Source organism: Podarcis raffonei, chromosome 14, assembly GCF_027172205.1.
Source record: "Podarcis raffonei isolate rPodRaf1 chromosome 14, rPodRaf1.pri, whole genome shotgun sequence".
Taxonomy (NCBI): Eukaryota; Metazoa; Chordata; class Lepidosauria; order Squamata; family Lacertidae; genus Podarcis; species Podarcis raffonei.
In genome coordinates this window covers 23,068,544-23,084,805 of record NC_070615.1, presented here as the reverse complement: position 1 = coordinate 23,084,805, position 16,262 = coordinate 23,068,544, and the positions used below count along the sequence as shown (strand labels likewise).

The 16,262-nt window shown below is 44.7% G+C and overlaps 1 long non-coding RNA gene across 1 annotated transcript; it reads left to right on the top strand.

Moving 5' to 3' along the window:
- The first annotated feature begins 3,569 nt into the window (after window positions 1–3,569).
- Window positions 3,570–11,773, top strand: LOC128401927 (uncharacterized). The gene is made up of 3 exons (XR_008327572.1): window positions 3,570–3,706; window positions 4,977–5,093; window positions 10,731–11,773. It is a non-coding gene; the product is annotated as an uncharacterized LOC128401927 (long non-coding RNA).
- Window positions 11,774–16,262: the final 4,489 nt, after the last annotated feature.

The following is a 16,262-nucleotide window of genomic DNA, read 5'->3' as shown; positions in this document are numbered from 1 at the left end:
GAAGTGTGACTAGCCCAAGGTCACCCAGCAGCTGCATGTGGAGGAGCAGGGAAGCAAACCAGCTTCACCAGATTACGAGTCCATCGTTCTTAACCACTACACCACACTGGCTTTTCTGTTATGATATTTTATATAGGAGCAATAACATGGGAGGTAAAAGAAAAATGCTCCCAAAGATTCATGGCTGGAACCAATCTTTTGTGAGTAGGGGGAGATTTTTTATCTTTATCCAGGAGAGGGGACAATTTCAACCTGGGGGCTGCATTCCATTCTGGTCAACCTTCTGGTCATGTCAGTGGCAGGTGGGGCAAAAGGCAGATGTGGCTTGAGATTCCCCTTCCTCTTTGTGCAGTAGACTAGCTTATTACACTCATACAACCCTTTTTATCCCCCAATTCAGGCAAACAGGAACATACAAATAGCTGAGCTGCATATTTGCATAGCTACTGCCATTTAAGGTTTACAGAGTGAGTTTTGTTGTTGTTATTGGCACCCATCTATCTCTAGAGACAATGGAGCGTGCTTTCGGGGGTGAAGTTAAACAACTGGAGAATCACAGTGCCTGATGTGGCTGCACAAACCAGTAACTCATAACTGCTACCTCCCATGTTGTTTTTACTGTGTTAGCAACACCAAAGTGAACTCTCTGGGGCGCAAGGCTGGGCCTTGTATGGCAAGTATATGCAAGGCAAGTATGGAGATACTAGGCTGCTCAGATGACAAGACCTCCCTCTTGGCCTCACAGATGTGGTCCAAAGGAAAGCAGAGCAAGACGTTTGGCACCAGCTCGGCTGCAGGAGCTGCTAGAAGAAGGCATCATCTAACCATCTTAGGGTTTCCACTCTGGATTTGTGTAGGGTTTGCTCCTTAGCCTATTCTTCTCCCGAACATGTCTCTCAAGGCAGCTGGGACATTCTGTGTATCAGTGCACACAATTGTCGAGCTGTACAAATCAAAAGCATATGGTCTTTCCCACAAACAATTGTACATGCATAGTGTTGGTTCTATGGGTCTTTTGGCCCAGTAAATAGCTGGAGCTAGCTACAGAGTCTCTCGGCTCCTACAAGGCACCTCAGAGATTTCTTCAGGGTGTAAAACACAACAAACTTCAGCCATTTTGTATGAACCAAGGTAAGCCATCACCCCTTAAAATGTAGGTGAAATTGACCAGGCTCCCTCTCACCTTAAGCCATGATTAACTTGGTCTCTCAATTGCAATGGGACCTAAGTGCAGCTAACTTCATTTAAATCTGAACGATTCTCTTTTAGAAATGTTTTGCTTGGATTCATCTGAGAGCTTTTGTCATCTGGTATGAAGCTGTTGTCCCATCAACATTTCTACTGGAGTTCTGTGGAAATGATAAGTGAGCAGGAAGGGAGGTGGGGGTGAGAAGAATTTGGTATTGGACCTAAGTATGCACATACACACATGTGCATGTGGTTTTTCTTCTTATTCTCAGACTTTAGTGAACAACTTTTCTTCATCTTTTTTAAAAAGTTGCATTTGTAATATAATGATGGGAACTGCTTAAACAGCTGGGAACCTCCATTGAGGGGGAAATGACTTTGTAGTATTTTAAATATTTAGACGTGTAGAAGGAGCTGCTGGTTTTTATTGTTATTATTTTTTATTTAGCGATAAAGTCTGACGTCTTTTTTTCCTCATGTGAAGTTTTGCTAAGTGAATAGCACCACGAATATTTTCCCAATGCTGTCTCTCTCACTCAAACACCAACAAATTCCCACTGTTTCAACATTGATAGTTCAGGATTTGTCTGTTTTCAATCATAAACTGGGATTGAAAATTTGAGCCAGGATGAGGAAACCCTGAATGACCAATTTTCACATGCAAAAAGAATCACTGGAATTTGTTAGCCCATTATTATTTTTATCACTATCACTATTATTATTACTACCAGTGTTATTAAACTATTTTATTTATATTTCTTTTAAGAATCATATTTCTGCATACCAAAAACATGTTGATTTCATTTTTAAAAAAATACATTAAGCCAGGAAGTTTGTTCTTCATCTGAGATAAAGCCTCTTAGTATTTTCACACACACAACCCCCCTAAGCTTCAGATCGTGCTAAAGCCTACATCATCGAGGCTGGGAAATGTGTGTTATTTTACTAGACCTCAAAATGCAGTTTTTGCTGTTTGGATCAAAATAGCACCAGAATGAGTAGGCTGATACTATCACTGTCAGGTTCAGCCCCCTGCCCACCCACAGTTTTTCCTTCCAGGGCTCAGAATGGGCTGCTAAGAATTATACAACTTCTGACCACCAGACCAAACGCATCCCACCAGTCAAGACTGGTGACCCAAAGGGTATTGTCAGGATGTTGTCAGTGGCTCCCGGCTGGTTGCCCAGCAAAGTACAAAGACAAGGGAAAGTGTCTTACAGACCTTTTTTATTTCAAACTTTACAGAGAGAGGCTATAGAACGCAGCCTCTTGGATAATGGTGTTGCCCCAAGTGAATCTCTACCCCCCCATCTCTGCCACTTCCTTATTTGTCATCATCATCACCTCCTCTACATTGATTCTATGAAGAAATCCATTGCTGCATGGTCCTTCCTGCTTATTCTAATGTATGGGTTTTTTGAAAGTATGTTTAGGTAGATGTATGCTCTTTATACAGTGGTACCTCTAGTTACGAACTTAATTCGTTCCAGAGGTCCATTCTTAACCTGAAGCTGTTCTTAACTAGAGGTGTGCTTTCGCTAATGGGGCCTCTTGCTGCTGCTGCCCCACCCCCGGAACACTTTTTCCGTTCTCATCCTGGGGCAAAATTCTCAACTCGAGGTAACTCTTCCAGGTTAGTGGAGTTTGTAACCTGAAGTGTTTGTAACCTGAGGCGTTTGTAATTCGAGGTGCCACTGTATTTCTGTTGGAATACTAGTAATTGGGAAGGAAGAGAAACAATGATGTTAAGTAGTCCTTTATTCATTCCTTTATTTTTATTTTTCATTTGTCAATTCTGTATATGAATTTGATGTGTTACGCAAATGCCTACTTGCTTGGAAAATATTCCAATGGTTTGTCTTCTACTGAATATTACCTTACATATTATTTCAGTGCTTTATTTTCTCCTTTCCTTTTGTTTGTACGTAAATCTTCCATTTTTGTCATAATTAACATTTTAATAGAAACTCAATTAAATCATAATAATATTAATAATAATGTCATACCTTGCAGGACTGTTGTAATAAGTGATCGGTGCCACCCCAAGCCACTATCTAAATGCTAAAGATTATCACTGAAGTAAACCTGTAGAGTTCAAATCACATCGTTTGAGTTGGAAATCATTCAGCGTTGCCAAAGAGAACCCCAGGAAACACCTAATTTTGGTTGTTTCTTATTTGGGAGTGGGACGTCTTTGCATTTCAACAGAAGGAGCATAAAAATCCCCAGTTATTTATCTGTTACCAGACAAAGAGCCCAAAGAAATCCAAGGAACATTGCAGTACAAAAGCTTGAACCTTTTGACCTTTTGGGCCTAAACTGGCCTAGACAACTGATCAAGCCTGCTTCCTCTCACCCGCCCTGCTTGAGAACTGCTCCAGGGGGAAGGATGGAGAAAGAGTAGCTATTGTTCCCTCAGCCTCCTATCCAACACATGAGACTGAAAATGAAAAGACCCGGAGATCTTACAAGCATGTATTTCCATGTTGCGAAAGCAAGGACGATGTTCATTTTCAAGGTAATCTATCTATCTACATCTACGGAGGAGAGGAGAAGGGAGCAGTCAGTTGTAAAGATCTTAATTCTTTAAAATTTAAAAGCTAATTTTGTGTCTTTTAGTCAATTTCCCATGCAGCGGAGAAGAATTTATTAACTGGCTTCTGATGTTAAATGGAGTACTAATGGGCAAGTACAACAATTCAACAGGTGCCAAGGAGAAATATAGGGACATTATATCAATATTAATCTTAGTGGCTTCTAAACGCCTTTCTACAAGGGAAGGACCATAGCTTGGCAGTAGAGCATCTGCTTCGCACACAGAGTGCCCCAGGTTCAATCCCAGGTGTCTCCAGGTAAGGCCGGAAATTGTTTTCTGCCTGAAACCTTGGCGAGCAAGTGTCAATCAGTGTCAATGATACTGATCTGGGTGGACTAATTGGTCTGACGAGGGCTCAGGGGTGCCAACTGGAATAAAATATTGGGCGAGGCAGGTAAGGCCCGCCCTGCATAATCAATCACAAGACGCAGCACATTCACAGCATTTTACGATCAATGCCCATCAAGTTGGGGGGCACCCCCTCAGATATTTTATGGGGGGGGGCTCAAGGGACCTCGGCCCCTAGGCGTTGGCTCTTATGCTGAGGCTGTATCTGCACCTTATGTATAAGGCAGTGTGATACATTTAAAGCAGTATCATGTCACTTTATAAGGCCACAAAGAATTCTGGGAACTGTAGTTCACTAAGAGTTCTGAGAGTTTTTAGAGAGTTTTCAGAGAGCTACTATTTCCAGAGTTCCCTGGAAAGAGAACTGGGAGAGCTCTGGGAATCGTAGCTCTCTGAGAGGTGCAAAGGTCTCTGAACAAATCTCAGCACCTTTAACAAACTATAATTCACCAAATTCTTTGGGGAAAGCCATGACTGTTAAAGTGGCATAATACTGCTTCAAACATAATGTGCAAATGTGGCCTTCTTAATCTAAGGCTATTTCCTTTGCTCCACTATTTCTTGTACGTTGTTTTGACCTTCCTGTGATAAAATATAACAGAATGGGGAAAACAAATAAAAACAAAACATCCATAGTTATTTGCTTAGCCCAATTCTAAGGACAAGACTGTATAGAAAAATGAATAAGTAAATATCAGCTGTTAAGAACTGTGAGGGAGCATTTCAAGTTCCTTTAAGGCTTTTTTGTGTAAAAAGTGATGAACAAATGTGTTAACTGCTGGTTGAAAGTCAGAAGGGCCAGCCTGTGACTCAAAATTGTTGTCAAGAAATTATCTCTTCCTAGGGAATCATGAGAACTCTATAGATCAGTGAGTGGAGACTAGAGATCTCTCACAGACAATTCCCAGCGGATGATGATGATGAAAGTTAAAGATTCCATGGGTGTTCCCTTCAGATGATGGTGATTATTATACATTTATTTATGCTTGTCGTTCTTCCTGACAAGGTCTTATGGTGACTTACAGATAAAAATAAGAACAGCTAAAAACATAGGGGAAATCCCAAATCATTAAAAAGCAAGTAAACATTGATAGAATCAGGGCTTTTTTTCAGCTGGAACTCACCAGAACTCAGTTCCGGCACCTCCCAGGTGGGCACCATTGCCTTTATAAGAGAACAAGGGAGGCATTCATGGTGAATTCCAGCTCCCCTTTTTCTAGAAAAATAGCACTGGATTAAAACTAGATAGATAGATAGATAGATGATAGATAGATAGATAGATAGATAGATAGATGATAGATAGATAGATAGATAGATAGATAGATAGATAGATAGACAGACAGACAGACAGCACGGCACCTGCCCTTTCATTAAAAGCAGTCAGTTCCCCAAAACCTGTTGGAACAAGAATGGCTCCAGCTGTCAGTGGAAGGACAGCAAGGAGGGAGCCAGTCTAACTTCTCTCGGGAGGGAGTGGATCCTGATCCACAGCATCTATTCTTAATCACACTGTACCACGCTAGTTCTCTCACTGGGAAGAGCATTCCTTAAGAGCTTGCTGGCTTTTAGGCAGAGCATGGCACATTGCTTCTTTCACTTTCCATTTAATCAGCTGGATGCAAGCTGCAGTCAAGCACATGCTTCCTTTCCCCGTCTAGTTTGCCTTCATAAAGTCAATTTAGCAAGCCCCGGAATGGAGAAATCCGAGAAGGACCAGACCCAAGCATGGAAAACTGTATTGTGTAAACTAGCCTAGCACATAAGAACATGACTAAGTGATAAATCTTGACAGGTTTACAAAACAGAATGAAACTCTCCGTGTGTCTTGAGAGAAGGGGAGGCCTCCCGTGTGTTTTGACATCTGCACGCTCAACAGGTGGCAATTATTCTGCTGAGGAATTGGAGCACTAAAACTGTTGTGGCAAATTAAAAGTGTCGCTTATTGGTGTCTCCACTCCTGTTGTGCACAGAGAGATCTGTAGCCATGGGGGCCATTTGGAGCTGGATGGTGAGATGTGTGCCTCTGAATGAATTAATCCTGCTGAAATCATTTTACCTTCATTGGCAACTGTATGAATCTATGTATTTGCTGAAGAAAATGAAAGACACTTAGTGGCGCTTTCTTCAGCAGTGAGCAGAATTAACAACTGGAATACCCAATTGCTTTGAGGATATTGCATTTATAAACACGGCAGCTTGCACCCTGTTCCCCAGAGATCTTGGTGCTTCTCAAATGTCGCAGCATACATTGGAATGAAACCCAGTTTCACAGCTCTCAAGGTATACCAGCCTCGGGTTGTATCCAATGTAGCATGAAGTTAAAGTCACTTAGCAGTATAGTTGTTCCACCGGTGCAATGTTTTGTGCTGGCAGAAGATTGTTGCGCAAGAGCATTCATAAGCAAGTTGCCAGTAATTCTGTTGCATAATAGATTGCACAACCTGTTGCACAGCGAGTTCCCACTAGCACAACTGCTGGGTTGGGTTCCTCTGTTGCATCGCATTAAACCTCACCTGTCTTCTAGTGCAGAAGTCCTTAACACTAGCAGATAGCAGACACAGGATACAGCCCTTTCCATTCTTCAACTGGTTTCACATCTCTCACAATGTTCACCAGCCACAAAGAATCTGGTCACCAATTTGGAGGGTATATGATTTTGCCATGGGAAGCAATCATGCAACTCAAGACCTCCTTGTGATTGGAATATTCCTAAGTTCCAGTATGGCAAGGAATTGAACCACAGTGGAGCCAAGCTTTGGAGCACAAAAGAACATTCCACAACAGTAACATTTTCAGGTGACTGGCAGCAGCTCTCCATACTCTCGGGTAGAGAACACTGCGGGCATCAGGTCAAAGAGGATCCTGGGTCCACCCCTCGCTTTCCTCTTTCAGCGTTAGTCCAGCATTTTCTTCTCACCAAACGCAAGTGGAAAGCCCAAAATCAAGACATGAGTGCAATAGCACTGGCCTGCTCATGATCCACAGCACCAGAGAAAACGGATAGTCACAGATCTGCTGCCTGAAGTCCTTTCATCTGGAGATGTAGGGGATTGAAACTGGAACTCCCTGAATGCAGAACATGGTGCCCACAAACCCCATCAAATGAAAGGTTGAGATGTCCCCAAGCCCTCTTTCAGATGGTGAGTGCAGAAGGGGCTCTAACCTGCCTGCTTCCGGCTTGAAGGCCATTGCCTTATCAACCAGCTGCCCTAAAGTCAGCATCAGGAAGGCGGCACACACCATCTGCCTGGGTGGCCCACGAGGAATATTTTGAACAGGAAACAATGCCTGAAGCCCTTTCCTCTGATGCCAAATGAATCCAGTTAGCAGAGGATTGCTGTGAGGTGTAAGCTGTTTAGGCCGGGTCTTGCTCTATTTATTTCTAATATGCTGCTTTGGTGCTGTTGCGGGTTGCAGTGGAGTAAATCTCATCTTGTAAACCTCCTTAAAGCTGTTGTCTGGGGAACTATTTTCTGTTTCTTAATGGCGTTGCTGAATCGAAGGAAGCTAGCTCGGCAGTCTGCTTGCAGACTTCTCACAAAGTTGCAAGGACTCGGAGGATTGGCAATCCCTGTCTAAAACCCAGTGCTGAGCTGAAATCTGACCTCCACTTTCTCAAAAGTTGTATTCCTCTGCAGATTAGATAATACTGAGGTAGATGGATGAATGGTTGGACCCGGTATAAGGCAGCTTCCTACATTTCTGCCTGGCCTCAACATCACACTGCTTGAACATTTGAACCTGCCTAATACTGAGTCAGGCCAATGACCCACATACCTAGAGCAGCACTGTCAGACTTTGACTGCCATAATGTCTCAGAAGGAAGTCTGTCCCGAGATTTCTGTCTGAGATCCTTTAAATGGGTAGCTTACAGTCTTCAAACAAAAACATCTTGGAGATCCCGGGCAACAGGGAGGTTAAGCTGGCCTCAACCAGAGCCAGGGCTTTTTCGGCCATGGCCCTAATCTGGTGGAACGCTCTGTCACAAGAGACTAGGGCCCTGTGGGACTTGACATCTTTCCGCAGGGCCTGCAAGACAGAGCTGTTCCACCAGGCCTTTGGCTGAGGCACAGTCTGACCCCCTCCTTTTGTAATCCTCATAGAACTCTAGCCCAATGGTTGCCATTAATTTGACTCTGAATTTATTTTAGAATGAATTGATTTACAAAGTATTTCAATTAAATGATTATGATTTTATGTAAACTGTGTTATTTTTACTGTGGTTAGCCGTTCTGAGCCCGGCTTTAGCTGGGGAGGGCGGGATATAAATAAATAAATTATTATTATTATTATTATTATTATTATTATTATTATTATTACAGACCACAGTTCAGCCATAGAGCATCTGTCTTGCATGCAGAAGGTCCTAGGTTCAATCCCAAGCACCTCCAGGTAGGGCCGGAAGCAGGGGCATAGCGGGAGGGGCAGTGTAGCCCCGGGCACACAATTTTGAGGGGGCACAAATCAGGCACTCCCATGCAGGCATCCCCATTTGCCCTGCCTGATTCCAGGAGTCTCTGGGTCCCACAACATGGCCTGGCCATGCTACTGTATCCCTGGCCCCCTTGCTGAATGGCCACCCGGCCAATGTTGAGGGAATGTGCCCACCAAGGACTGCATCAACTGGCCAGGCTCCCCTCTGCACAGCTGTGTGGGCAGGCAGCGCAGCACAGCCCCATGAACCCTTCACGTCCTGTGCCCACTTGGCAGCGAGGGCTAGGCTGGCATGACAGATTTTGTTCACCCTCTGCGCTCTGCCCCCGGTCCCACCCAGCACGTGTGTGCATGCCCCGGGCACTGGCAAAGGATGCAACGCCACTGGCCAGGAGTGATACTGCTTGAAAACCTGGGGAACCACTGTTAGTCAGTGTAGGCAATACTGAGCTTGGAGTATTAATGGTCTGGCACAGAAAAAGGCAGTTTCCTGTGTTCCTTACTGGAGGCAGGGATTGAACACCAATTTTTTTGCATATAAAACATGTGCTCTACAATGAGCCCTGCAAAGACTTAACACAACCTTGATTGGAAATCTCCCTTTGACAGTTTATGGGCTGAGCATTAGGCTTGCACAAATTTGCAGGCATCTGACCAAATGGAGCCCACCAGCACCCCACTAGGGGATTCAATAAAGCACCTGTTTTTGGTTTCCTGCCTAGATTAGTACAAAGCTCGTTTCAGATACAAGGCATGACATATCGGTGCATTTAGTTTGGTGGGCTCAAAGTTTTGTAGACTTGGATGTGTGGGCTTGGGGGGCATTTGAGCTTGCTTGGGCCATTAGTCTTATAGCTAATTTTTCGGCCCTGCCATGAAGATAATGCAAGGCCCTGTTCCTTTCCTCCCCCAAAAGTACTTGCATTTCTGGAAGACAAAGTTAGATATTATCAGATCAGCTATGTCCCAAGGAAATTGTGTTTCTTCCTTTAATTCACCTCGGTGTTGATGGTGGTGTCTGCCTAATGGCGCTGACAAAGTTTTACTAAATGGAACATACCTAAAGCTGCAGTCAGTCGGGTATCCTGTACAAATCCGCTTGCCGATAAAAGCTCCCTCGAGGCCAGTGGGCCTCGCCGTCACACATCCCTGAATTAAGCCGTGTGAATGGATGGCCGGAAAAACCCAGGAGTATCGTGTTGCAAGGGAGGCCTTCTATTTATTTATTTCATCTCTCCCCCCACCCCAGCACCACCACTCTGTGTGCGCACGTCTGTGTAACCAACTCCAATAAATGGCCCCTTTTGGCTGAGGACTTTGGAACACAAGACAAACAAGATAAATTCCTCCGAATTCTAATTGGAGAACAGTTGACTTAATTGGTGCCCATTTGGCAGACAATAGGAGCAGAGTGGTGCTTGGCTCCGATGGCACCCTGGGGGGATATAGCCTTGCAGCAGGCCAGAAAGCTCTCAGGGACAGGCTGTTTCCTGAGAAGAAATCAGGAGACCAACGTCTGGATTAACCCTCCGATTGTCAAGCTTTATTAGCCGTAATCAGGCAAGATATATCAAGGGTTAAACACAGGAAACTGAACTGACAATGGAGACATATGTCTCTTTTAGGAAAACAAAACAAAAAGGGGGAGGGGGGAGAAGCCAGAGCGGGAAAGTCGGAGGGTACTGAAATGATCACAATGCATTTCATTCTCTCTCCCCCACTTCCAGTCCCCCCCCGTAAAGTTTCTATCAGTCTCATGTCTTCCTCAATCAGCAGTGCTCAACTGTTTGATGCTCATGAATTCTGTTGTTACTCTTGCAGATGGATATGGGTCATGCTTTCCATCCTTTGCTCTGCCTTCCCTATTTTCCATTCATGGGTGGTGGGGGCAGGAGAGTCCTTTTTAAAAGAAAGTGGTAGTTAGGGAGCTGCCTTACAAGTAACCAAACCACTGGTCCATGTAGATCAGTATGGCTTGCACTGACTGGCAGTGGCTCTCCAGGGTTTCAGGCATGGGAGACTTCTAGCCCTATGTACCTGGAGATGCCATGGGTTGAATATGGGACCTTCTACATGCAAAAGCAGATGCTCTACGAATAAGCCATGACCCTTCTCCATCGTTTGTTGGTTTGATGCAGTTGTTTCCTGTCTTTCACCTTTGCAGGTCTGCAAGGCAGCTTACACAACCAGTAATTGAAGCAACCTCAAGAACTGGACCTCCTTCTCAAGGACAGTTTCTTGCCTAGTCTCTTTTCCTATCTCCAACGGCTCTTCCATAAACTGCCAAAAAATTATAGGTGTAGGCAATGAGGCTTAACCTTTACTGGACAACCCTCAGCGACCACCTCTTCTTCTCTAGAATGGCTCCCTGTCATGACCCAAGTTCCTTAATGTGTGCAGTGGAGGACTCTGATAAGAATGAGGTTTAGGCAGCTTCACTGAGGGGAGAACCACCCTGTATTTTGAACCCTCCTGCAGAAGACACAGCCCTGCCATTGTCCTCTGACTCAGAGGATGTGTCCGCACCACCACAGAACCTCTGTCTCCCCAGCCTTTCAACAGCTACAGAATAAGGGGAAAGCCCTTTAACCAGCCAGCCAGCCAGCCAGCTCCTCCAGGGAGGTGGAACGCTTCAGGCCTGGTCAGTCTATATAAGGCATTGGCTCTTGCTCCCTGCGGAGACAGTGTCTCTTGCAGTTGCCTTAGCGTGGCTCTCTGGAGCTGTCCAAGATCCTGCCATTATGGCTTGTTTTCTCAGGGACCCTGATGATCCCATGGAATTGGGCAATGGCAACTGGCCTTTAAAGGAGGATCAGGGCTCTTCCAGACTTCCACCTGCACCACCACTTTCCCCCAGGACAACCCATGGTTCAGCACTGAATTAGAACAAATGGCAATTGGGGTTTCCACAGATGGCCACTTGTTCCCATTTAGCACTAAAGAGAGGGCTTTCCTGGGGAAAGAGGTGGAGCAAAGAGGAAACTGTTCAGGCCCATGTCTAGAAAGCAGGACCTGGGTGCAACAATACCCTCCCCTGCTTGTATTCCCATCAATTGGTATTCAGAGGCACATTTCCTTTTATAAAAGGCTGGACAAGTTAGAAATAATCTGGCCTTAATATATTCCTCAAACAGCTATAACCAAGACCCGCGTTTCTCCTTGTTCAATATCTACATTTATTTTATTTTTTAAATGTCAATTGACTTATTTTCCTCTCTGTGTTACATTTTTCTTTGGTTATATTTTCATGATTTAAAATAGCAACAGAGTGACCTTCCAGGTCAGACATTTCCAGCCAGTTAATGACCAGCTGGATTAAAAGTCCTCAGCTATGCCTCAGGGTTTACAACCCCACCAGACAATCATTAACTGCTCCGGGGATTCCACTGCTGTCAGAAATTATTGCTTTAATTATGAAGATGGAGCTCAACTAGACTCCAGAGTCCACTGGCCAACTCCCTTGACCTTCGGCCTGGTACCTGAATTTTAGCCAAACACCAGGCTTGGAGTTCAGCATTTCAGCATCCAGGAAGCTCAGGGCAGATCCACTATCAACAATACGCTTGGTAAATAGTCGACAAAGAAAATTCCGTCATCTTCTTGCCTTGCCTTGGATAGTACATGAACAGGGTACTATGCCCATAACAGCATCTTAGTCAGAGAGGCCAGAAATGAGTTATGATCACAACTCTTAATTTCCTAAGACATCTGACTACCAAACTGCATTATTTTTATTTAATTGATTTACCTCCACTTCCTGCCAGCAGCTCAAGGTGGTGTCTATAATTCCCCACTCCCATTTCACCCCAACAACAACCCTGTGAGGTAGATTAAGCTGAAGGGCAGTGACTGGACCAAGGTTACCCAGTGAAGTTGATGGACTTTGAGTGGGGCTGATCAGAAGGTCGGCGGTTCGAATCCCTGTGACAGGGTGAGCTCCTGTTGTTCGGCCCCAGCTCCTGTCAACCTAGCAGTTCGAAAGCATGCCAATGCAAGCAGATAAATAGGTACCACTCTGGCAGGAAGGTAAACAGTGTTTTCGTGCACTGCTCTGGTTCACCAGAAGTGGCTTAGTCATGCTGGCCACATGACCCGGAAGTTGTCTGCGGACAAACGCCAGCTCCCTCAGCCAGTAAAGCAAGATGAGCGCAAAACCCCAAAGTCATCCGTGACTGGACCTAACGGTCAGGGATACCTTTACCTTTTAAGAAGTATTAACCTTGAGAATGAGCCTTTTAAATACTTGATTAGGGGCCTCAGGCATTTATGGTTTTATTGTAAGTTCCTCCCTTCCACTGAATGTCATGAACACACTTGTTGTCACTGTGTAAGAGGTCAACCACTGTGATTTTGGCATGCTAGGAAAAGCAGAGTTAGAATCACAGAAACAAAGAGTTGGAAGGGACCGGGAGCATCATCTAGTCCAACCCCCTGTGATTTCTGTCTCCACAAACTGCAACAGAGCCATTAATTAAAGAAAGCATAAAATAGCTACAGCCATCACTGTCACCATCAACTGTGGCAAACCTCTGTATGGACTGAATTTGACAGGTGAGTGGGGCTGCCAAACCTGTTAATCACCTGACCTCATAATTATGCCAGTTATCTTTGGATGCAAGTGCCTCTTTACCTGCCCCTCACCAGACAACATGTATGATGTCAGGGGAAGGGAAGGTGGACTTGGCTCGGCTGATATGGCCTTATGGACCAAATGAGAAGTTATGGTGGGCCTAATTCAGCCCATGGGTTGAAGGCTCCCGACTGATGCCCTTACCCAGCCAACTAGGCAACCACATTTATCTTAAGGTTGGTTCTTACTGGTGTGATATAAAATGGGTGATCAAGACAGGAAGGACCTATTTGATGACATGTCCTGGAAGTGCAATTTTATGCATCACAAATGTGTGTCCTTCCCCCGTGCCCAGTTTCTTTTTGCCTCCGAAATAGGAGAGGAGAGAAACATGGAGTTAGCTGGGTTGAAAACCCTATGACAGAACCAGTGGCAACCTTGACCTTTAGAATGGAAGCTTTGCAAGATCTGTTTTGATCTGCATTCACCTGTCTGCCTCGGCCCCTTTCCCAAAATGTCAGTCAGAGGAAGTTGAGCTTATGTAAGAGATGGAACGACCTTGTGGGCAAAATGCAAGCCTATTCTTAAGCACGGTCCTTTCAACTCCTATTCATTCCCATGTCATGGTGACTATGGAAGCAATAGGACTTTCATACCTTTGAAATATCAGGATCTGTGTGGTGCCACTCAGGGAGCAACAAATTCAATGGAGCTCTTTTTATTTTATATTTAGCATAGCTGAGGTTCGGACAGGGGTTCAAAAATCTGCTCCTGGCTTAAGACCATTCAGAAGCATGAAACATGTCATGTGAAAAATAAATGATTCTTCTCTCTTCCTGTCCAAGTCACATATTTTTATCCATAATTCAGTCCCATCCCATTTTTGAGTTAATTTGAGTTAATTTGAGAATTTTTAAAAGAATTCTCTCAAAACACCTATCTAAATATGTAGCTTCATTTGTATTCAAATGTGTCCCCCCTTCAAAGTAGGTATTGAAATACATCAATACATATTTTTAAGCATTAACACTAGGAGTGGATAAATATCTCAATTTCGGTTTCTATTGCTTTCTCAAATGTCCAGTCTTGAAATTTAGTTTTCCACATGTCCACATCAGGTTGCAAATTCTTTCCTTTTAATGAAATGATTACTGGCCACAATGGCTGTATTCTACTGCTAGTGTCCTAGGCATTATGCCTCTGAATAGCAGTTTCTGAGATTCTCAGGGGGGCAGAGTGCTATTCCACTCATGTCCAATTTGCAGGCTTTCCATTGGGCATCTGGTTGGCCACTGTGAGAACAGGATGCTGGACTAGATCTGATCCAGCAGCACTCTTCATATTTTCTTATAGGCATTTCCCACCAATAGACACTTCTGTGTGCTGTTTTGCCAAATATACATTTTTCTTTTCTTTTGCAAACATTTTATCCAAATAGAATGCATTTTGTATATTATTTTCATGAATACACGCACTTTTATGCACACATTACTGAATAAATGCATTTCTGCACACATTTCTTGGTTGGAGAAGTGCGCAGCAAATTCTGCAGAAATGTGACTTTTAAGTGATAGCTCTTTTTGGTTTGCATATTGCTTCAGGAAGTGCAAATCAGATTCATCTTTAAATGTGAACTGAGCTAAGTGTGGACCCCATCCCCAATAAACAGTGGCAAGCATGACATCAAAACATTTGGATTAGCATGACACATATTTTTTCCGGATCTGCTGGAAACATTAGATTGAGAGGTGTGCATTAGGACAAGCGATATGGGAATTTGCAAAGTTCACATTCCCCCCTAGCTCAGGTAACAAGGGAATCGGCATGTGATCTAGTGAGATAAGGTGAGGTGTCATTCTAAATGTACAGGTGTGCTGGTGGCTTTTGATTCAATAACTTCTGTTTATCTCTAATTCACGCCTGTCGTGGCACAACTGTAGATCACTTTATCTAGTCCCTCTGTCTCTAGCATGGAAACTATGTGGCAGAGTAGCTTGCCAGTTTTATGATCTGTGAAGATATTTAACCGAAGCTTCTTCCGAGGTGGTCCTGATGGAATTCAGCGGGGGAGAAAGCCCCCACCCACAGCCAGGTATTTCAGATGGCAGGCCGCGTATAACAAATCCCTTATTGACTGGACTAATCTTGTGTAGCGTAATCTAATAACAACGGCAGGTTCCCAGAGGTAGTAGCAGCGTATAGATATTGTAGATTCCGAACCTCTTTTATGCTGCACTGTGTAACTTATTCAATATAACAAAATTTCTCAGCTCGTTGAGAAGTGCCGACTACTAAACTTGGCATTAATATGGTCAAGGGGTGTAACAGTTAGGGGGGAGGGGAGCTTTTGGAAGGCATAAAGTCCCGTGAAAGCCTTCCAAACGGTGCTTGTTCCCCACTGCTCTTTGCAGTGCTTAACATCTCCTGCTTTCTTAGAGTGTTGCTGCTCTGGCGAAAGTTTTGAAACCAAGCTTCCCAGTGATGCCAACCGATAAGGGATTATGTGATGAATGTCCTGGAGCCATACAGCCACTCAGTGGCGAAGCTGCATGCTCTGGCACCAGGTGTGGAGAGCAGCCGGGGGCATGGCTGGTGTGCATCCTGGGGGTGTGGCATGCCACCCCATGGGGTGTGGCACACGTCTGGGGGCGTGGTATGTCACCCACGGGGGCATGGCACACGTCATGGGGGTGTGGCACACTGTCCATGGGGGCATGGCACCCGGCGCACTGGGGGTGTGGCACGTGTCTGGGGGGCAGCCGTGATGGTACCCCCCTACCTGATGGTGCCGGGGGCGGTGCGCTACCCCACCCCACTCCGTTCCTTCGCCAGTGCAGCCACTCAGGTTTGCATTTGCAGTGATGTCACAGGAAGCAAACAGAACAACATAGGAAGGGGGGAAATGGTTCCTGCTGCCTCCGCAACTGCTCTGGCAACAGTGATGCTACCATGCACTGGTTCACTCTATTTGTGTGCGCATGTGTCAGGGTATCAAGGCAGGAGCATTATATCACTTTCAATCAGATGGGTCTTCAGGTGCATACCTGAACATGCATTCCCAACCTCATTCTTTCGTTTTGTGTGTATTGTTACATCTGGGTGTTTTTGTCGTAAACTTCATTGAGC